Source organism: Jaculus jaculus, chromosome 2, assembly GCF_020740685.1.
Source record: "Jaculus jaculus isolate mJacJac1 chromosome 2, mJacJac1.mat.Y.cur, whole genome shotgun sequence".
Lineage (NCBI taxonomy): Eukaryota > Metazoa > Chordata > Mammalia > Rodentia > Dipodidae > Jaculus > Jaculus jaculus.
In genome coordinates, this window is record NC_059103.1 from 57,851,503 (window position 1) to 57,875,184 (window position 23,682).

Consider the following 23,682-nt stretch of genomic DNA (forward strand, 5'->3'; position numbering starts at 1 on the left):
TCCTATCCACCAAGTAGGCCCTCTCAGAGGGTCTTCTTCTGGAGGAAGTATGTCACTGGGGGAGGGTTACAGTCCAACCCCTCTTTGTATTCTCATGCTGTCTAATTCCATCCTGCCAATGTGAAGATGTGACAGTGGCTGTCTGCTCCTGCCATACTTTATTCTCTGTGTAAGCTGAAATAAACTTCTTCCTTCCATAATTTGCTCTTAGGTATTTTGTCCCAGCAATGAGAAAAAAAAAAAATGTATACAGGACCTTTGTTGGGATAGTTGTGTAGGAGAAGCTCTGCAGGGGAGCCGGGGCCTGCTATGGCCCATGAGCAGAATGGACAAATGAGTCCTGATGAACATTTGAGCCTGACAATGTGGACTAGGTGGAATAGAAGTCCATTACATAGCAGGATTTTTAAGCTTCATAAGCTAGTGAAATTTCTTTTGTCCAGCTTCATTATAGCATATGTTGCATGAAGTATATAACTTAATGAATTCTGGATAATCGTGCCAGCACTAGTATAGTGGAATATCAGAAATTATTCACTTCCCTCAGAAGTTCCCATGAATCCATCCCTAGCCAGTATCCATCCCTGTGTGGGCTTCACATAGCCTCTAACTGGCTTTCTATTGCTTTCCTCTAGAATTTCCTAGAATTACAAACACACACACACACACACACACACACACACACACACACACACACACACTCACACACACAATGGAATCAAAAGTATGTAAACTTTTTGTGCCTGACTTGCTTCATGTGTGGTGTGTGATGCTATCTTTTGAGATACATCCATATATCTGTGTGCATCAGTAATCAATTCATTTCCTGGTTTTTTCTTTTCTTTTTATTTTTTTTTATTTATTTATTATTTATTTTTTTTTTTTGCTTTTTAAGGCAGGGTCTCACTCTAGCTCAGGCTGACCTGGAATTCACTGTGTATTCTCAGGATGGCCTCAAACTCACTGCAATCCTCCTACCTCTGCCTCCCAAGTGCTGGGATTATACACGTGTGCCACCACGCCTGTTTGTTTGTTTTTTTTTTCCTTTTAAATATTTTATTTTTTTAAATTTATTTGCAAGCAGAGCAAGAGAAGGAGAGAGTGAGAGAGAGAATGGGTGCCCCAGGGCCTCTAGCTACTGCACATGTACTCTAAATGTGTGCACCACTTTGTGTATCTGGCTTTACATGGGTACTAGGAATCAAACCTAGGTCATCAGTTATAGTAGGCAAGCACTTTACCCACCAAACCATCTCTCTAGCCCCAGTAATCAATTATTTTGAGGACCAAATGGTTTTTAATTAAATGAATTTGCTACATTTTATTAATATGTCTATCCATCTATGGACACTTGGATTGTTTCTGGATGCTGAATTTTGTGAGGACATATTTTCCTTTTCAGTTGGGGGACAACTAGGAATAGGACTTCTGGGTCCTGTGTTAAGCATGTACTTAACATGGGAATCACTGTAAAATATTTACTGAAAGGGCCATATATTTTTGCCTTCTCGCCAGCAGTGCATATGTTCCAGCTGTCCACATGTTTATCCACACCTGAATTAAACTTCAACCACCACAGTGTGGGTGTTGGGTGGTATTGCCTCAGTACCAGTGATACTGAAAGTCTATCCATGTTCTAGTTGACCATCTGGATATCACTTTGGTGAAAAAGAGCTCAAACATTATGCTTCCATTTTTAGTTACTTAACTACTTGATAAATCATTTAAAAATTCTGCACAGAAGTCTATTGCCAGAGTTGCATGTTGCAAACAGTTTCCTTGAGATTGTGGCTTACATATTCATTTCTTAATGGGGTCCTTTAAGATCAATCTAATTAATCAGCTCTTCCCATTTTATGACTTTGATTTTTGTATCTTATCTGAGAAACCTTTGCCTATCACAAGATCACAAAATTGTTCACTTGTTTTCTCTGTAATATTAATAATTATAGCTGTGAAGTTTAGACTTCTGATAATTTGAAATAATTTCAGTGAACAGTGTGTGAAGAGGAAAAAGATTCTTTTTCATTCTATACAGAGAGCTCGATATTTTAGCACCATTTATTAAAAGTTAGTTCTTTTAAAACAACCAGAGTATATGATTCAAAAAATCCCAGAACTTGCAATTTTGTTTCATTTCTGAGCTGTTTATTCTGTTGTATTGACCTGTGTTTATCCACCTGTAACACCACCATGTGGAATATGAATAGAGATGTCTAACATGGAAGTATATGTCTTTAAAACTGATTATTCTATTTTCTATTGACATATATATTTTGGAATGAGAGTATAAATTTCTACAAAAGATTCTGATGTACATCAATTGTTATTAACTAAATTTAAAAATCAATTTAGGTATTATTTCCTTTTTAATGACATTGAGTCTTCCAATTGGTGAACACAGTATAGCTTTATTTTTGCATTCTGTAATTTCATTACTTTACTACACATAGTCTATATATTTTATTAATTTTTTTCACTACTTTTTTTAAATTTAATTTATTTATTTGAGAGCGACAGACACAGAGAGAAAGACAGGTAGAGGGAGAGAGAGAGAATGGGCGCCCCAGGGCTTCCAGCCTCTGCAAACGAACTCCAGACGCCTGCGCCCCCTTGTGCATCTGGCTAACGTGGGACCTGGGGAACCGAGCCTCGAACCCGGGTCCATAGGCTTCACAGGCAAGCGCTTAACCGCTACGCCATCTCTCCAGCCCCTCACTACTTTTTAATATTATATAAGATAGAGCCTTTGGAACAGTTTACCATTAATATCAAAAAAGAAATAATTTTATTATGTTGACTATAGTCACAAAATCTTCTGAAAAAACTTGAAAAAAATTGTTATATTGCACATATTATGTTTTGTGGCTTCCTTTGAATTTTCTCCATACGTTATCATATTAAATATAAGTAGCCTTTTAAATTTTAAGCCCTTTAATTTTTCTCTGTGTCTCTTTCAGTTTGTTCCACCTTTTCTCCATCTGTGCTTTTTAAATTAAGTTTTTTCTTTCACAAAACTACTTCAAATCTTACTCTGTTGTTTTCCTTTTTTTTTTTTTTTTTCATCCCAATGCCACTGAGAGATCTTTTAGGTGAATTTTTTATTTCAGGTATTGTGTTTTCAATGTTAGGATTTCCACACGGTGTTTTATCACACATCCATTGAAATTTTCTATCTGTTCATTCATTAATAGTATGTTTTCATTGAGTTATATAATCCTCAATAACCACTCTAGGATGCTTTTTTATTTTCTGTTATATCTATAGAGAGTGAGAGCAAGAGTGAGAGCCAGAGAAGAGAGAGAGAGAGAGAGAGAGAGAGAGAGAGAGAGAGAGAGAGGGCGAGGGCGAGGGCGAGGGCGAGGGTGGGAGCGAGAGAGAGAGCGAGATCAAGAGCCAGAGCGCGTGCGTGAGCGCGCGCATATGAGAGAGAGAGAGAGAGAGAGAGAAAGAGAGAGAGAGAGAGAGAGAGAGAGAGAGAGAGGGAGAGAGAGAGTTGGAGAGAGAGTTGGAGCCTCAGGGGTTCCGCCATTGGAATTGCACTCCAGACACTTGTACCACCTAGTGGACATGTGCAACTTTGCGTTTGCCTTACTTTGGTGCTTCTGGCTCATGTGGGACCTGGAGAGTCCAACATGGGTCCTTAGGCTTCACAGGCAAGTGCCTTAACTGCTAAACCATCTCTCTAACCTTGAGATGCTTTTCTTAATTATGGGTTATGCTTTCTTCTGTATAGTGATAGCTAATAGGCTGTAGTTGAAAACAGAGCATCATTGATAACGTATTGGAGCAACTCTATATTTTTTTGGTTCTTCAAAAGCTGCATTTTGTTTTTGCCAGAAAATTATTCTTTGCACCCAAGTTCACAAATTTCTTCTCATCTGTGGTCATTTGTGGTTCTGTTGAGTTGTTAAAGCTTTCCTGTGTAGGTGCCTGACTGAACCCATTTGGTTTGGTTTGGGGGGACATAAGCATTTAGCAAATGACTCAGTCATAGGTAATTCTCACATTTACCATTCCAGTCAGACTTCTGCCACCAAACCATACGTTTTCTCATTCCAGAAGCATTTCAAAGTTTACCAAATTTCCCAGTTCTCTAGTGTTTTTCTTGGCTCTCTGGGATCTTGCACACAAAGTCAATGTTAAGCCATCAGCCAAGGAAATGTGTGCAAACACAACACCATCCCTTTACCAGACCTCTCCTATACTAAACTTTGTCTTTTGGCTTCCAATTGTTCTATAAGCTGACTCTAATCTATCACCCCTGGCTATTGAAACTGGATTTTGGAGAAATCACTGTTGAGATGAGGATGACTATAACATACTACAAAGTAAGGAAAAGATTATTAAATCTATTGTTAAAAACTAACATAATGACCAGAATGAAATGTGGAAGGAAATATTATAGAAATATTTCAAATAGTGAAATTTAAGAAAACATACTAGTAATTTGTTTTCATAATATTGATATTTGAATCACCTTCATTTTTTTCTATAAAAGTGAAGTATTACTCTTTCTTTATGCTCCTGTAGAATTTTGCAATGTTGTGTTTGTTCAGTTCTTGATGAATAAAGACAGTCTAGGAATCAATCACCTTCTATAGAAGAATAGACCTTCAAGAGCTTCCACTTACCCAGGACTTGGGAAACACTGTTCCTATGGGTTTGAAGGCTTATGGTAAGACCAAGCCAATGGAAGCCTTCTGACTGTTGAGAGTAGGATTTGGGCTCTATTAGAAGCCATGAGGTAAGGTTGTTTTCTTACATTGGTAAGTATCTTAGGCAAAGGGAGAGCTAAGTGAGAGGAAAGGCAAAGGATGAGAGGCAGAAGGAAAGGGAGTTGGTTAAATAGTTCTGATTTCTACTTGACAACAAAGTTATACCATCAAACTAAGTAAGCTCATTTCCACTAGACAATACTACCTTCTAGATAGTCACTATGCCAAGAAAGCTTTCATCTCTTTGCCAACCTGGACTTCCTTTCAGATTATACATTTCTTGAAAGAGCAGCATGACTCAGTTGGTTAAGGCACTTGCCTGCAATGCCTAATGACCTGGGTTTGTTTCTTCAATACCCACCTAAAGCCAGATGCACAAAATGGTTCATGCATCTGGAGTTCATTTGTAGTGACACAGCCATTTTCTCTCTCCCTCTTTCTCTTTCTCTTTCTCTTGTCTCTTATAAATAGATAAGTAAATTTTAAAAAGGCATTGCCATGGGTCATGAAGTGGCACACTCTTCAATACACAGGAGAACAAGTGATGCTTCCTAGAATGCCCAGGATGTGTGGTCCTGACTGAATACCTTTGTAGATTTAGTCCTGATATGCCCATTTGCCTGTGGATCGCCACTCTGAAGGTATGGACTGTGATTGCTTAACTAGAAACACCATTCCCGTTTGTGCTCAAAAAGGGGAGTCGTGTCCTAGGGCAATCTGTAACTACATTTGAGCACTTACTATCTGAAAAGGTCTGCACTAACACAAAAGGATGCACAAAGATATATCCATGGTCTTATGAGTCAGGCAAATATAAACATGAGCACATGGTGACCTGAAAGCTTCTGACTGCTGTAAGATCCCCTAAGCCATGGATAGGAAAGTGGCACAGATCAATGGTAGCACCCATATGTATGGGCAAGCCACACTGGACTCATATGGACTTAGCACAACTGTGGAACAATTCTCATGGGCTTTTATGTCCTTGGTGTCTGCTTTTTTTCTGTCTTTGCTTTGCTTTTTTGTTTCCCCTTCCTAAAGACAAAATTTTGCTTTCCTTTTTCTGCGTTGCCTTAGTCAGGTCTGATAGCTGGTTTCTTCCCTCCTTGGTAAAGCACAAGGACCTGCCCACCCCCATCCACTGTGCTCAGGTGAGCACACCCACCCACTGGGTGAAAGTCCTGAACTGTGTCACTTAAGTGCCTGGAATTTAAGTCCTCTCCCGGGGCTGGAATTGTGTTCTGTGTTCAGCACAATTTAATCTATTGTTCTGCACAATGTACATTTCCTGAGTGACACAAAGCATAAATAATAATAGTCAACGTCCCCAGGCAAAGCACAAACACAGCGGCTTGCTTCCAGTTGCCTGCCACCAGCAGGGGCTTTGACAATGGCTTGTCACCTCCATGTGGAGGATAGTATTTAACCACCTATATTTTCCACTATGTGAAATAATTTAAGGGGGTTTATTTCTTTTTAATAGCAAAATGAGACAACTGAATATCCTTTTAAACATCTTTTAAAAATCAGAATTACTCTTTAATCCCAATTACAGTTATTAACCAATTAGTGCTTCCACAGCTCACTTCAAAAATTTATTGCAGAACACACTTAAGAACAAGTCTCAGACCCCAGCACTATTCCAAGTTCAAATAATCATGATTACGTTAGAGCAGTACACAGTTCTATCATGACAGGCTATCTGTAGTTGAGCCTCATAGAGGGCTTCACCAAGGTGTGCGTCCTCAGCCACGACAGGAACAGAAAACAGAGCAGCCATGCAGACTGCACTGTGCCACATTCAAGGACCAGGAATGGTCTCGTGCTAGAAATGTTTGTAAAATGACTTGTGGTGAGTGTGTGTGTGTATGTGTGTGTTCACGAGCACTCACATGCACTGGTTGGGGCAAGGAACCCTAGGAAGAGTGGGTAAAGAGATTAACAGTATTAAGGAGACAAAAGCTTCGAAGGACAAAGTATCATACTGTTTCACAATCAAATCATCTTCTAAAACAAGGAGGAAAGACCACATCTGTGGGGTTGCCCTCATTTTCTGATGTATGATCAGAATAAAATATTCATAGATAACAAGGTCATTATAAACCAAGACCACAGAACTCCTTTAAAATGTTGGTGAGAAAAATTTGCATTTTCTGAAAAGTCTTAGGACTACTGTGTCAGAAAAACAAGAGATTGGGTGGGGCGATCAAACACAGAGGCAGTAGAAAGTGGCCAGCCCACACTACCCCAGGGGCCATAAGTCACCTCTGCCTGGGGGCAGGTTACTCAGACCAAGCCAAACTCTGCAGATAGACAGCCTGGGTTCCAGCCCTCTGGCCTCCTGGCTAATGATGGAATAGCTGACAACTGAAGAAGGGTGTCATGCTGCCTCCAGGCCCTGTCCTGTGATACCTGTAACAGGAACAAGAGGAAATAGCATACATGCGCTTTGGCCATACAATAGAAGCCAATCCATATCTGGGGGAGGGTGTATCTCTTAGAAACCATTCTCATTTCCTTCACCCTTTCACTAATTCCACCCTTCCAAAATACAAAGGGTGAACGTCCTCTTTATTTGGCATTCACACAATTGGCCTAAAAAGTTCAAGAATAACTAAATCTGCACACATGTACCTGTGAAACATGCTGGTATGAGATCTCCCCTGGAAACACCTCTCATCATAGAGTAAGATGCAACAACCCTCACTGAGACTGTGAAAGCAGGGTGGTAAAAAGCTTTAACTTTTTAAGTTATGTGTGAATGTGTGAATTTTACTTTGACTACTCTCTAGGAACCAAAATTAATATTGCTGAACTCAACTAACTAATGTGAGCGAAGCCCATATTCAAATTCAAGAATTCTGGACACCAGGAAACCACAAGAAATCAGATTTATAAAATAAAGGTCTGAGTAAGTAGTGAAATTCATTATTTCATATAAAGAGATATGGTTTGAGAGCTGTCTTATTAAGTTACAATATCCATGAGAGAAGTATAAAACCAAAGGATCCTTGCATACTGTCAGGTGGCTAGATAGGCATTAAGAAGCTTTGGAGCCATTGAGGATGGACCCCTCTCTTGTGATCAGCTTTGCACCTCAACTCCCTGTCCCTTGGAAAAAAATTGGAAGGAGGGTGAAGCTATCAGAGCTTTCTTGATGCAAAGCTGCTTCCTCTGGTCCAATGAATAGAACTCGAGATTTACCTCTAGCATATGATAGAGACATAACATTTAAAATTACCCAAAACCTATGGTGATGTCCCCTCCCCTAAGAGTTAATTCAACTGAGGGCTGGAGAGATGGCTTAGCAGTTAATGTGATTGCCTGGGAAACCTAATGTCCTAGGTTCAGTTCCCTAGTAACCTAGTAATGAGTCTGGAGTTCATTTGCACTGGCTAAAGACCCTGGTACAGCTATTCTCTTTCTCTCCATATGACTCTTTCTCTCAACTAATTAAATAAGTAAATATTTTAAAAAAGTTAATCTAACTGAACCTATTTGTCACCCAACCAAGAGACTACACCTTACATACAAACAAGTTAAGGAGGTAGGAGGAATAATTATCCCCTTAATGAGATAATATACTTAACCTCCCCCCCCCAGAAGCCCCTCATTTGAGGCAGTCACTTGCAGTTCTTCACTGCTAAACCTACCTGCTTTTTAAAGTACTAACTCTAAAATCAAACCTTTCCTTGCTCTCCCTTTCTACCTTTTGTTTGAGTCCTGGCCAAAATCCAAAGTATGCTTTCCCAGACACTTTGGGTTTTCACAGAAGAACCCCTGATTGTGAAGCTCCATTGGCAAAGCTGACTGCTTTTCTGGACCCTAACTCAAAAGATTTAACTTTCTTTTCTGACTATCCTTCTCACTCCTTCTGGAAGCTGATGAGATTTACAGCTTGATTGTCCTATATTTTATTTTTCCTATGCTCTAATGAAATTGTCCTGCAGCTTCTTTCCAAACTTGTTTTTAAATTCTCTTATTAACAAGACTCAAAACCCCCCAAAGGGAACCATGGTGCCCCATAACATTATGATGTGATGAACGTCCAAAAATAAAGCACTCCTCTATTCACCAGCATTCTTATCAACCATTGTCCTAGAACCCACACATTCCCTTGCACTATACCCATGTAGCAACGGTGACTCTTCTGACCTATAATATCACAGATTACTTTTTTATTTATGGAACTTATGTAATAGAACCAGACCATAGGCAGTCTTTTGGGCCTGGCATTTTGCTCATGACATTTGTCTTTGTTGTAAGAATTCATGACTCAAGTCATCCCCATTGCTTTGTGGCACCACACTTGTGACTCTCAAGTCCTGGGCCATATGTTAGGCATCTGCATGGCTTCAGGTTCTGAGCTATTATGAATGGCACTGCAATTTTATTTAGTACACTTGCCTGTCTGTTCTTCATAGATGTGCCCATTTATACTCTCACTAGAGGTGAATGAGAGTAGTGGTCATTGTACACGTTCAGTCTTCATGACGTTGAAAGGTTTTTTTCATTTCCTCTGAAGAATAACTAGTTGCATCTCACTGAAATTTTAATTTCATATTCATGATGATGAAAGAAGCTAAGGACCTTTGAATATATTTGCTGGCAATTTTGATGTTGTAGTGGTTTGTAAAGTGTCTCTGATAACTTCATGTTTGTGATTAATACTCATACTTAATCCACAGCTGGTCAAGCTTCAGGAGGTGCAGCCTTGCTGGAGGATGATGTGTGTCACTGGGGGTGGGCCTAAGATTTCATAATCCAGCCCCACTTGCCAGTGCTAGTCAGTTCACTCTTGCTGCTTTCTTCTAGCTGACATGAAACCCTGCTGTTTTATTTTTCAATTTAGAGCTGCTATAAATATAAAATTTATTTTTGTGAATTGGTAAAATTTGTGATTGTTTTGTTGAATATATCTGATTGGACAAGTCTACTTTATTGAAGACCATTATTTGCCCGCTACACTGTGGTGTACACAGAATTTGTTATAAACCAGGTGACTTGTGCACCATGGCAAGCCTGACAACCCATGCCAGTGTGTTGAAGATCAACACAGATAATACTCGAAATATACCACAGCAGAAATCCAAAAGTTGCTGAGAGCTAATCACGAAAGTAAACTTAACACACACCCACAAAAACTCAGGGAATTTTTTGGAAGACGAAGTGGAAAGATTGTAAAAGCCAGAGGGTGAGAGGGAATATCAGAGGAATTACTCCCCACTTCCACCTGGACTCTCTGCTGCTCTCACAACTTATAACCCAGAACCCCATGGTGAACACCAGCAATCCCACTGAGGAGGGCCTTCAGTGGTATGGGAGTAGGGAGGAGGGAAATGATGGCACCAGCACATGATGTGTCCACACAGAATTTCTACTTAATAAAAAAAGAAAAACAACTATTGATCATATGGTGTATGTATCTAATTACTACTGGTCTAGAATGGAGCTGGCTTTCTCTCAGCAGTACTCCAGTTATGTTCTTGTCCTTCAGGATTGCCATGACCAAATACACTGTGCTGTCAGCTCCAGGAACACCTCTTCATTATCATCCCCTCCCCCAAGAAGACCTCGTATCTATAGATTTGTGTAGCAAAAGCAAATGTAATGCAAAATTAACTTTACCAGGGCCCAAACATGATATATGTGTGTGGCAGACAGGGTTCGGTTCCCTAAGATGAACTTCCAGACAAGGCACAGTTATGAAGGAAGGGATTTATTGAAGCTTAAAGATCCAAGGGAAGTTCCATAATGGCAGAAGAAGTTGGCCCACTTTTACAGGTCTAAGCAGAGAGAGCTAGAAGATCCAGAAGGATAAACCCAAAAGCCACACCAGGCAACACACTTTTGGATTTCAGGTGGAACTCGGGCACTTTGCATATCCACCACCACACCTTAGGGCTGGACCCTAAGATCTGCCCAGTGACACCTCTTCAACCCTGGTAACTGAAAATCTAAGAAGTTTTAATGAACTCCTGAATCTCCTTGGGGGCATTTATTCAAACTACCACAACATGGTAGTTTGAACATAAAATGTCCCTATAGAGTCATGTAATTGAACACTTGGCCCCCTGATGATGGCACTGTTTGAGAAGGTTGTAGAGCTTTTAGGAGGTGGAGCATTGCTAGAGGAAGTGTGTCACTGGAAATCGGCCTTGGGGTATAGCTTGATCTAACCCTCTTCTTTCTCTTTCTCTGCTTCATGGGTTGAATGTCACTCCAGCTTCCTGTACCTTTCATGATCACCACCACAATGCCTCCCCTTGAACTATAAGATGAATTAAACTCTTCTTCTTCTATAAACAGCTTCTGGTAGGGTATTTAGTCCCAGTAACAAGCAAGCAACTGATACGATATACTTAATATATTTAGACAGGTATTTATTTTTTATTATTTATTTTTAATTAAAAAGTGAAAATTGCATATATTTATTGTATAAAAGACGTTTGAGGGCTGGAGAGATGGCGTAGCGGTTAAGCACTTGCCTGTGAAGCCTAAGGACCCTGGTTTGAGGCTTGATTCCCCAGGACCCATGTTAGCCAGATGCACAAGGGGGCACACGCATCTGGAGTTTGTTTGCAGTGGCTGGAGGCCCTGGCGCGCCCATTCTCTCTCTCTCTCTCTCTCTATCTGCCACTTTCTCTCTCTATCACTCTCAAATAAATAAATAAAAATGAACAAAAAAAATTTTTAAAAAAGACGTTTGAAATATGTGCGCTTTGTAGAATATGTAAATTAAGCTAATTAATATGCAGGCTACCTCACCTACTTATCACTTTTGGGGTGTGAGCCCTTAAAATTGACTCCTTAATGATTCTTAAGAATGTGACCCCTGCAATTAGCTAGTGTCTTAGGTACTACAACAGATCTCTTAAACTTCCTATTCCAACTGAGATTCTGTGTCTTTAGCAAACATCCCAACTTCCCTCAACCCCTGGTAATCACCCCACTGCTCTTGTAGGAGTTGGAGGTGTAAGACTCCACATACAAACTGGACAGTGATGAAGTATTTGTCTTCCTGAGTCTGCCTTATTTCACTCCACACATCCTCCAGATTCATCCATGTTGCCACAAACTCATCTATGGTTTCCTTTGCATAGGCTTGCGGTTGAATTGTGCATGTAGTTCACGTTTTAATTTCCCTGTTCATTCAACAGCAGGTACTTCGATTGATTCCAAGTCTTAGCTTCTGTGAATGATGTAACTCTGAGCACAGAAGAGCAGATTCCTAACCAACATGCTAGCTCATCTTCTTGGGGCACATTCCAACTAGGGGGTTTGCTCTTGTAATTAATAGCTGGTTTTCAGTGCACAGGTCTTGTACATTTTTATTTATTTTATTATGTGTGTTTTATAGGTATTATAATTTTTTCCCCAATAGATACTCTAAGTATATAAGAATTTGGTAGGGTGAACAAACTTTTGGAATCTTTAAATTCATAATCAAATATCTGTGTAATAGTGTATTTTGTGTGTTTATCAGTTTATTTATTTATTTTTTTGTTTTGACTGGCCTGGAACTATTATGTAGATCGGGCTGATCTTGGCTTTGTAGTAATTCTCTGCTTTGGCTTCTTGAGCTAATATTACAGGCATAAGCCATGATGTAGTTTTAACATACTAAATATTCCAGCTTGATTCTAGGTAAATAATACCCAAAATATAAAATAAATTTTCTTGTCCTACTACCCACAATTTTTTTTAAACTCCTGTGCATGCTGAAAATGCAGATACCATATGACTGCACAAAAGAGAGCAAACATGTAGGTGGAGATGGCATAGAAGATGAACCCTAGAAAATAGAGAAGACAGTTAATTATTATGTGAAAATTGGAATTTGGCCTTTTCTATTGATAATCTTTATGGTTAATTAAAAATGCAGTATGGTTTTATAGGCAAAATAAATGATATATGATATGTCTAAGAATCTCATGTTGTCAATTTCTGCACTTTAAATTACTTTTGATAGTCATAAAGATGATTATTTAAAGGATTTATTTGCACGCGAGTATAATTCATCTGTTTCTCATAAACAATCACAGTCACTAACCTCATAGTTATTTTTCTTACAATTGTTGCTATTAACTAAAATGTATGTTGAGCCTTTTCTTTTTTTTAAATTTTTTTTATTAGTTTTGTATTTAGCAAATACAGTCAGTTTGGTACCATTCTTAGGCTCATCCATGACCTACCCCTCCCCTTGGCCCCTTCTTGTGGAGGTATAGGGGTCATGCATTGTGGAGTTAGCCCACAGTTATGGGTAAGATAAATGTCTCTGCATATCATGACCCAACATGTGGCTCTGACAGTCTTTCTGCCCCCTCCTCCGCAAAATTTCCCCAAGCCATGTTGGGCTCATTTTTGGTCTACTTCAGTGATGAGGTATTGGGGGCTTCTGGGGCTCTGGCTCTCTCATTTGGTAGGAGTTGATTTTTCTCTGTGTTGATCTCCTTCATCCTTGTGCTGGTATCCGGTTCATCAGGAAAACAGCACCGTTGCTTTTTCTTATTTTCAGCCAGGGCCCTTTTGAGGTATGATTGGGTGGCTCTCCCCTTAGGATCTACATCTATCTGAGAAAGATAAGCAGATTCTCCAATGGAGAGTAAGTTAGCAGCAGGACAAATGAAATAACCTTTACTTTTTTATAGAGAGTTTAATAGGCATAGGTCCTCTTGTAGCCCATGATTGATGGTAGCTTGATATTGGAGAGTGGGCTTATGTTTAGATATGGTTCTGACTTGTTTCCCATATCCAGCTATGGGTCCCATACTACTGAGGGGATCAGTTAGTCAAATCAAGAGCAGTTGGTTCCCCATCATGGCTGTGTGCCACTATTGCACTTGTGTGGGCATCGCAACAGGTTATTTGCTGCTAAGTAGGTTAGACCATGAGTTGCTTGGACAGATATTGGTCATTTTCCCCCAGTCACCCATGTAGTACCCTCTGGCACTAGATGTACTGAATGTCTGGGGACTGACTCTCTTCCAACTTCCAGCCATGCCATTCCATTTTACATGTCAACCACATAAGGTGTCTTTAGCAGTAGGGTCTTGCCACTAACCTTTGGTGGGTCATCAAGTATTCTGACAGAAATCTATTTTTTTTTATTTAAAAAAATTGTTTTTTGCTCATTTTTACTTATTTATTTGAGAGTGACAGAGAGAGAAAGAGGCAGATAGATAAAGAGAGAGAGAGATAGAATGGGCATGCCAGGGCTTCCAGTCACTGCAAATGAACTCCAGATGCATGCGCCCCCTTGTGCATCTGGCTAATGTGGGTCCTGGAGAATTGAGCCTTGAACTGGGGTCCTTCGGCTTCACAGGCAAGCGCTTAACTTCTGAGACATCTCCCCAGCCTGAAATCTGTCTGTCTTTTAGGAAACCTTGTAGGCCTCTCTGATCAAAAGCTCATTGTGGATGATAGGCATATGCTGGTACTGGGAGTTACAGGTCAGTGCCTACTAAGCAAAGGAGGAAAAAGATACCTAATATACAAGAGTTAGAGAGAAGTAGGGGAGAGAGAGAGGGAGGGAGGGAAGATGTAGAAGATTAAGGGAAGTTCTCATCATACTGTCTCCAGTGTCTTGTGGTTCAGGTGATTCCTGTAAGGGCCTGGTGCAGTTTCTGCCATTTGGTCTGCCTTTTAGGAAGTAGAATGAGCCTTTTCATAGTAAGGCAACATGAAGAAACACATGTGACAATAAAGGGCATATCAAGTTGCACTTTTCTGAGAAAGTTATCTTAGAAGTTGAATTAGTTCTTTGGAAATAACTTAAGGGAAGAGAATTTGATTTTGGATCACTGATCCAGAAGGCTAATCCATTATAGGTGGGAGGGCAGGACAGAGCTCTGGAATCACGGTACTGGGAGGTAGGGTGTATTTCTTGGTCTATGAAAGTGTGAGCTAGAGATATGGCTATCCACATGACCACAGACCATAAAGCAGATGCTTGCTAGAAATACAGCCATTCTGTAACCTTGTAAGGCCCATTTTTAGAGACCTACTTTTACTAGCCAGGCCCTACCTCCTAAATGTTCCACATCCTCTCAAAACAGCCAAAGAATGAGTGCTCAAATGTGAGCCTATCAGGGACATTTCAGGTCGAAACCATAGCGTATAACTTACAGTTAGAGCCTGGAGATGCACATGTGACCTATACCACAGTAACTATAAAATGCTGAATTTAAATAAAGACCATTATTTTTAAGAACACATCATCTTCAAGTTTCTATCATAAAATAAGAATGCTTTGGAGACTTGCGTACTTCCGGCCAAGATGGTGGCGCCCTATCGAGTCAGGTGCGCCCCATCCTGCTCGTAGAAGCGTGGTGGTGGCTGCTTGAGGCCGGGCAAGCAGAGTCCCAGGAATCCACCCGGACGCCGGAGCTGCCACCGCGCTGACCATCTTCCTTCAACGCATCACCTTCCCTTCTCCACATTCGGTCCATGGCAGACAAGGGCTGGGGGGCCGTCGCCTCTCCCTGGCTCTGCTACCGCCGCCGCCGCCCTCCCAGGGTTGCTCTTCGGGGGGAGCGGCTCCTCAGCTGGGGGCTCAGGCCACCCCCGACCTCCAGGGAACCTCCAAGGCCTCCTGCAGATGGCCATTACCGCGGGCTCTGAGGAGCCAGACCCCCCTCCAGAGCCCATGAGTGAGGAGAGGCGCCAATGGTTGCAGGAAGCCATGTCCGCTGCCTTCCGAGGCCAGCGAGAGGAGGTGGAGCAGATGAAGAGCTGTCCTCGGGTGCTGTCCCAGCCTATGTCCCCAACAGCTGGTGGGACTGAGCTAGCCACTGACCAGCAGGAGCGTGAGGGGTCCTTGGAGCTGCTGTCTGACCAGTGTGAGAACATGGACAATGCTGCAGATTTCTGCCAGCTCTCGGGAATGCAGCTGCTGGTGGGCCGATACCCGGAGGCTGGGGCAGCAGGATTGCGGGGCGGGCAGCACAGCTCATTGGCACATGCAGTCAGAACGTGGCGGCCATCCAGGAGCAGGTATTGGGCCTTGGAGCACTGCGCAAGCTGCTGAGGCTGCTTGACCGAGATTCCTGCGACACCGTACGCGTCAAGGCCCTCTTCGCCATCTCCTGTCTTGTCGGGAGCAAGAGGCTGGGCTGCTGCACTTCCTCTGCCTGGATGGCTTCTCTGTGCTGATGCGGGCCATGCAGCAGCAAGTGCAGAAGCTCAAGGTCAAGTCGGCATTTCTACTGCAGAACCTGCTGTTGGGCCACCCCGAACACAAAGGGACCCTGTGCTCCATGGGCATGGTCTAGCAGCTGGTAGCCCTTGTGCGCACAGAACACAGCCCTTTCCATGAGCATTTGCTTGGAGCCCCGTGCAGCCTCGTGACAGACTTCCCCCAGGGTGTGCGTGAGGGCCGGGAGCCAGAGCTGGGTCTGGAGGAGTTGCTGCGCCACCGCTGCCAACTACTGCGGCAGCACGAGGAGTACCAGGAGTAGCTGGAATTCTGTGAAGAGCTGCTACAGACCTGTTTTTCCAGCCCTAAGAACGACAGCATGGATTGGCAAAACTAAGCAGCTTCTTGCACTCTGCTTCGGAGCCCCAGGCCTCCTCTTCCCTCTCTCCCACGGTGCCCTCTTCCAGGGACTGCGGGGCCCTATGGGCACCTGGGCTTGGACATGCCAGCTCTCCTTTGAGCAGCCTCTGAAAGGGGTGCCAGGAAAGGTGCTGGCTCCTTGGACCCCGTACCTCCCATGCTTTTTCTCTCATCCTTTCCTCTCAAGTCCACACTGCTCTCACAATATAAGGTGTTTCTCCTTCCTCCCCCCCCCCAAAAAAAAACAAGAATGCTTTCATAGGCACGCACCCCCAGGTGATTTGGACAAAAAATGCATTAAATTTTCTGAGTTGCCTAGCTTTTCAAGTAAAATAAAAGCTTGATCTCAAGAGCCTTAGTTTAATGGGCCAGGACATGGACTGTGGATTATGGATAAGACCAATGATTTGCACCATCTATGATCCTGATGTGTGTGTGTGTTATCATGAAATGTTGATTGAAAAAGGCAGTAAAAAAGTAAAGGATGCTGGGCCCAGGAAACAAGGATGATAGGGAAATATGGGATTTGCTGGCCATGGTGGCATGGAATTAAAATTGCTATTAAATAACCAAGTAGAGCTGGGGTGCAATTCAGTAGTAGAACATGTACCTCACACATGGTAAGACCTAGGTTTGATTGCCAGCACTGGAAAGGAAAAGAAAAGAAGAGGAGAGGAGAGGAGAGGAGAGGAGAGGAGAGGAGAGGAGAGGAGAGGAGAGGGAGAGGGGGAGGGGGAGGGGAGGGGAGGGGGAGGGGAGGGGAGGGGAGGGGAGGGGAGGGAGGAGGGAGGGGGGAGGAAAGGAGAGGAGAGGAGGGAGGGGGGAGGAGAGGAGGGAGAGGAGAGGAGGGGAGGGGCGGTAGAGGAGGGGGGTGGAGAGGAGAGGAGAGGGGTGAAGGGGGAGGAGAGGAAAGGAGAGGAGAGGAGAGGAGAGGAGAGGAGAGGAGAGGAGAGGAGGGGGGAGGAGAGGAGAGGAGAGGAGAGGAGAGGAGAGGAGAGGAGAGGAGAGGAGAGGAGAGGAGAGGAGAGGAGAGGAGAGGAGAGGAGAGGAGAGGAGAGGAGAGGAGAGGAGAGGAGAGGAGAGGAGAGGAGAGGAGAGGGGAGGGGAGGGGAGGAGAAGAAGAGAGGGGAGGGGAGGAGGGGGGGGAGGAGAGGAGAGGAGAGGAGAGAGGGGTTAGGAGAGGAGAGGAGAGGAGGGAGGGGGAGGAGAGGAGAGGAGGGGAGGGGGGAGGAGAGGAGAGGAGAGGAGAGAGGGGTTAGGAGAGGAGAAGAAGAGAGGGGAGGGGAGAGAAGAGAAGGTGAATAACCAGAGCCAAGTGGCTTCAAAATAATGAGAAGCATTTATTCCTTTCTTAGTCCATTTCACCAACTTTGTGCTCAAATAGATTATCCAAACCACAGCCAGCCACAAGTGAACAAATAGGATAGTAGGCAACAGAGAACAATGAAAACAAATAGAACAATATCTTTGAGAATATAGGCACAAAATTATTTTGAAGTGGTAAAATTTACTATGGCACTTAAGGTACTATTAGGTTATCCACATCTGGCTTGTAAGTTTTTGTTGTTGTTATTGTTTGTTTGTTTGTTTGTTTGTTTTGAGGTAATTTACCAACACATCCCTCTATGTAGTTGTCATCTTAAAAGTTAATACATATTATGGAAAAATAGAGAATGGTGTTTTATGTTCACAAACGTAGCTGGGAATGAAACATAAGAGAAAAGCTTGGACTTCAAAATGACATGTGAACAGATTGTGTATTATTTGTGTGACTTGTAAGGGTCTGAAAATCACTAAAGAAAGATCCTGGACTCAAATAATATGTAAAATCAAAGAGCGTTTATTCTGCAGAATCAGCCAGCATGCAGGGGTCAACCATTCACACAAAATGGTGACCCCGAGAGGAGCACGCAGGCCCCTTTTAAGCACAACTAGGGGAATTCCAGGCAGGTTAGGTAATCTTTTAAAATGATTGGTTAGGCAAGCAGCAGTTATAGTTGTACATCTTTGATTGGTTGGAGCAAAAGATGTGAAAAGGACATGTCTGGGCATTTATGGACATGTCTCCAGGAACTGAAGCTGCCACTAGGCAGTGATCTTCTCAGGTCACATGTCAGGGTCACTGTTTATTAACAGCCCGCCCTTTCCCAGAAGTCTTGCCTGTCTCTTTAGGAAACTGAAACTTAGGCCTAGTTAGGGTGGCATGTTACTGAAGCCTGTCATGACGTAAGTTTGGTCCCTTCATTTCCCCCTTGAATCCTTGAGATGTATCTAAAGGTTGGTATTGCTGCCTTAGAACCATTAATTGTACTGTGGCTAAGCAATCCTTAACGAATTTGACAAAGGCATTAATAATGCAGGGCCCACAAGTGAGGGCCAGCCCTAAGAGGATAAGGGATCCTGCCAGGGAAGAAATTAGGGCTGTTAACCAAAGGGACCAATTGAACAAAGATTCATACTAGTTTTGTTTGTTTGTTTTTTTCTTAATTTTTAAAATTTGTTTCTTTTATTAATGAGTTTTGTACTCAGCGAATACAGTCAAGTTGGTGCCACTGTTAGACTTGCCCATGTTCTACTCCCTTCCTCTGGCTCCTCCTGGTTGAGGAATATGGGTCATGCATTGTGGAGTTAGCCCACACTTATGGGTAGCAGGAAATGTCTCTATGTATCATGACCCAACTTGTGACTCTGACATTGTTTGCACCCCTCTTACCCAAAATTTCCCTAAGCCATGTTGGGTTCATTTTGGGTCTGCTTCAGTCATGAGGTGTTGGGAGCCTCTGTGCCTCTGGATATCTGATTTGGTAGGAGTTAATTGTTCTCTGTGTCTATCTTTACCCTTGTGCTGGTACCAGGTTCACCAAGAAAACAGCAGACTTGCTTGTTTCACAAATTATTCTTTGTTTCAGCTGGGGCCCTTTTAAGGTATGTTGGGGTAGTTCTCTCCTTAGGATCTGTGTCTATCTGAAAAAGAGAAGCAGATACTCCAATGGAGAGTAAAGTTAGCACCATATAAATGGGATAACTCTTGTTTTTTTTTTTTTGTTTTTTGTTTTTTTTTTTTTTTTTGAGAGCGACAGACACAGAGAGAAAGACAGATAGAGGGAGAGAGAGAGAATGGGCGCGCCAGGGCTTCCAGCCTCTGCAAACGAATTCCAGATGTGTGCGCCCCCTTGTGCATCTGGCTAACATGGGATCTGGGGAACCGAGCCTCGAACTGGGGTCCTTAGGCTTCACAGGCAAGCGCTTAACCACTAAGCCATCTCTCCAGCCCATAACTGTTGTTTTTTAATAGAGAATTTAATAGGTGTATCCCCTCTTGTAGCTCACAATTGGTGGTGGCTTGAAAATGGTGAGCAGGATCATGTTTGGATACGGTTCTGACTTGTTTCTCAGCTCCAGCTATGGGTCCTGTTCCACTGAGTGGGTCAATTAGCCAAATCAAGAGCAGTTGGTTTCCCACCAAGACTGCGTGTCACTGTTAAACTTGTGTGAGTTATCACAACAGGTTATTTGCTGCCATGAGTTGCTTGGACAGATATTGGTCATTTTCCCCCAGTCGCCCATGTAGCACCCTCTGGCACTAGATGTGCTGACTGTCTAGGGACTAACTCTCTTCCAGCTTCTAGCCATGGCATTCCATTTTACATGTCAACCTCATATGGTTTCTTCAGCAGTAGGGTCTTACCACTAACCTTTGGTGGGTCATCAAATACTCTGACATAAATCTTTCTTTTAAGAAACCTTGTAGGTCTCTCTGATCAAAAGCTCATTGTGGATGATAGCCACCTGATCATACTAGGAGTCAGTGCCCATTAAGAGAAGGAAAAAAAAAAAGATAACTAATATAAAAGAGTTAGAGGGAAGAGAGAGAGAGAGAAGCTCTAGAAGATTAAAGTCAGTCTTAATTGTACCCTCTCCAGTGTCTTGTGACTTGGGTGATCCCACTTAGGGCCTGGCGAAGGTTCAACCATTTGGCCAGCCTTTTAGGATGTAGAATTTTTATACCAGTTTTGAATTTGCTGTTTAATTTTAGCCTTTTCTTCTAACCTCTTACAGACCATGGCTAGGCTATTTCAGATAATGCCTGAGTTGTTGACATAAAAACAACATTGGTGCCTGGCAAAGCCCTCCTTGCTGTAGAAAGAGTAGGTCTAATCCCCTTATATTTTGCAGTACTACTTCAGCTAGTGAGTCCAGTGACTGTTCTAGGTGATGGACAGACTTCTCTAAGTAAGTGAGATCTGAGTCTATAAGGTTACTTAGAGCCTGACACATCTGACCTGCCCTAATTAAGGCCATTGTACCAGTGCTAATTCCTGCAGTTATGTCAGGCCCAACTAACACTGTGAGAAGGATCCCTGAAGCCCCGAAATCTCATTTTTCTCTGTGGTGTTCTGGGATTGTCTCCATATAGGAGCTGAATTGAAGGTAATAAACCTGAGGGAACAGTGTTACTAGAATGTACATGCTAGAATTCTGAAGTAACCGTGGGTGGATACAAGGGGTTTAATCCAGTGGTGCATGCAAACCAGGTTCTGTTAGGGGGCACGAGGTAGGATGTACTGTCATGTGCAGTGACAGTATCATTACAAAGATGCTTAAGATTAGGGACGCTGTCTAGTTTCCCCCTTGTTCCTATCACGCATAGCCCTTTTCCACTTAGAGCTTGAAGGGTAAGGATGGGGGATCTTCCCCAAGAGCATCTCCATGGGCTTTTTGAAGAAGTTGACAGGTTTACTGTGGTATCCCAGCTAGTATAGTATGGGGCTTAGGGTCTAAGCAGAACCAGCAGTCTTCTCTGGTGAGGTTAGTGGTGGAGTTGAGGAAATTATAGGTGAAATTGAGTAACCCACATAAAATGGATCAATCAGGGACACCAGGGAATAATTAGCCAGGGGGTGGCTGGGTCCTTGGGGAGGAGGTGCCTGAAACTAAGACCAGTGCTGCAGGCTTTGTAGGTTTTAAAATGGGCAAAGCTGAAGCTGCTGGCCCTCTAGCTATGGGGGAAGGCCCTGCCAGGATACCCTGTTTCTGGCTCTAAAAGAGGAGTCCCCTATCTGATCCTCATACATATAACCTTAGGCCCCATATTTTTCCAGCTTCCCATCCTCTGCTAGTTTGTCCCTTTTTCTCATTGAGATGGAGATGGGGTTTCTTTTTCCCTGTGATGTCCGGTTTTTTGCTCTACTGATCTGGATAAGATCCCGATGATTCTTTACCCAGGGGCCATTAGTCTCACATCCACATTTATAGCAAAAGAAACTTTCCATTCCCCCACAAGTCCCATAGTCATTTGTCCCTGGGCAAACATAAAATTGCTCAGTTGCAAGTTTCTGTTTCTGGCAGTCATCTCCACAGGTGGCCATGGAATTTTGTCAGTATCGATCCCCACCCTTTGGACTCGGATGTCTCCATATGGAACAGGCCAGGGCACAAAGATCTAGGTGGAAGATGGAACAAGTGGTACTCACCAGACCAGTTAACGTCAAAATCTGCACTTCACTCCCTAGGTCTTGTGGTGAAGTCTCAGGGCCCCAAAATATCCATTTGGTAGTAACAGCTCAGTGCGGGTAAGTCTGATATGGTCTGGACCCCAAGCAGGGCTATCACAAAGATCAGGTGGATAAAGTTTTTCATCATTGTGTCTCTAGCTTAAGGATCCTCAGTTTGAGTGGGTCCTGTGTGTGTGCAATGGCTCTCCACAGTCCTAGCTTCTCTTCAGGTATGTCTGGATCCACGTGTGGCTCAACAGGCTTCACATATGAGTGATGTCTCCAGGCTGGGATGCCATCTACCTTGATGCCCGTTGGAGTGGTCAGGATCACTGTGTGAGGTCCCTTCCAGCCAGGTTCAAGAGTCTCCTTCCGGTGTCTTTTGATAAGCACTAGGTCTCCCAGTCTGAACCTGTGGGGTGGAGGTGGAGGTGTCTTTTTATAGATGGCCCGCAGTTGAGGCCAGAGGCATTATTGCACCTGAAATAAAGCTTGTAAGGAGGAGATAAATCTCTCATCCTCAAATTCAGTTAACATTTCTGCTTTATATTAGGCAACAAGGGTGGGGGTCTTGCATACATGATTTTGAAGGGAGTCAGCCCCATGGCATAGGGGGAGTTTTGAACTCAGAAAAAGGTAAAGGGAAAGAAAGACACCCAGTCACTGCCAGTTACAAGGATTAATTTATTTAGGGTCTCCTTTAGGGTCTGATTCACTCTTTCTACCTGTCCTAAACTCTGGGAATGCTATACACAATGGAATTTCCAATTTTTCCCCACAATTTTAACTATGGCCGGGGTTACCTGTGAGATGAAGGCTAGTCCATTGTCTGACTTCAAAAGAACCAGTAAACCATATCTTGAAATGATGTCATCCAATATGTTTTTGGCCACATTTGTGGCAGTCTTATTCTTGGTTGAAAAAGCTTCAGATCATTCTGAAAAGGTATCTATAAACACCAGTAAATACTTGTATCCATACAAACCAGGTTTTAGCTCTGTGAAGTCAATTTCCCAATTTACTCCTGGTCAGGTTCCTCTTTCCCTGATTCCCGACCAAGAAACTCCGCTTTTTGCATTTACCAGGTGGTAGGCATGACCTCAGACTACAGCTTCTACTGCCTTTTGCCTCAAGTCAAAAACTTTAAGATGGGCCTGCCTAAATAAGTCCTCAATCTTCTGTTGACCTAGATGAGTGTGTGTGTGTGTGTGTGTGTGTGTGTGTGTGTGTGTGTGTGTGTTGTTTTGTTTTTGTTTTTTGAGGTGGGGTCTCACTCTTACCCAGGCTGACCTGACCTAGAATTCACTCTGTAGTCTCAGGTTGGCCTCGAACTCACAGTGATCTCCATACCTCTACCTCTGGAGTGCTGGGATTAAAGGTGTGCACCACCATGCCCAGCTTTATTATTTTTTATTTTTTATTTTTTGGTATTTTTGAGGTAGGGTTTCACACTAGTTCAGGCTAACCTGGAATTCACTATGTAGTCTCATGGTGTCCTTGAACTCATTCAATCCTTCTACCTCTGCCTTCTGAGTGCTGAGATTAAAGGTGTGTGTACCATGCCTGGCTGGGTTTGTATCTTAAATGTTTCTAAGCTCTAATGTGGTAAAGGATGGTGCTCAGCTTTATGCTACTGGGAATTGATGGAACATTCAAGAAGTAGACCTTTGGTGCTGGGGATGTAGCTCAGAGATAGAACACTTGCCTAGACTGTGAAAGATTCTGGGTTCAATCTCATACCAAAAAAAAGGATATACGCTTATTGGGTGATCCTCAGATCATTAGAGGTATGCTTTTGGCAGAGATAGTGGGACTTTAACCCTGCCTCACTCACTTTGTCACTTCCCATGCATGAGGTGGGCAGCCATGTTCCATCACCTTCCTTTTCTTGATAGGTATTCATACCACCAGA

At 42.9% G+C, this 23,682-nt stretch overlaps 1 pseudogene; it reads left to right on the forward strand.

Moving 5' to 3' along the window:
• The window catches only part of LOC123458660, a 179,920-nt pseudogene extending 163,668 nt beyond the window's left edge, over window positions 1–16,252 (forward strand).
• The last annotated feature ends 7,430 nt before the right edge of the window (window positions 16,253–23,682 follow it).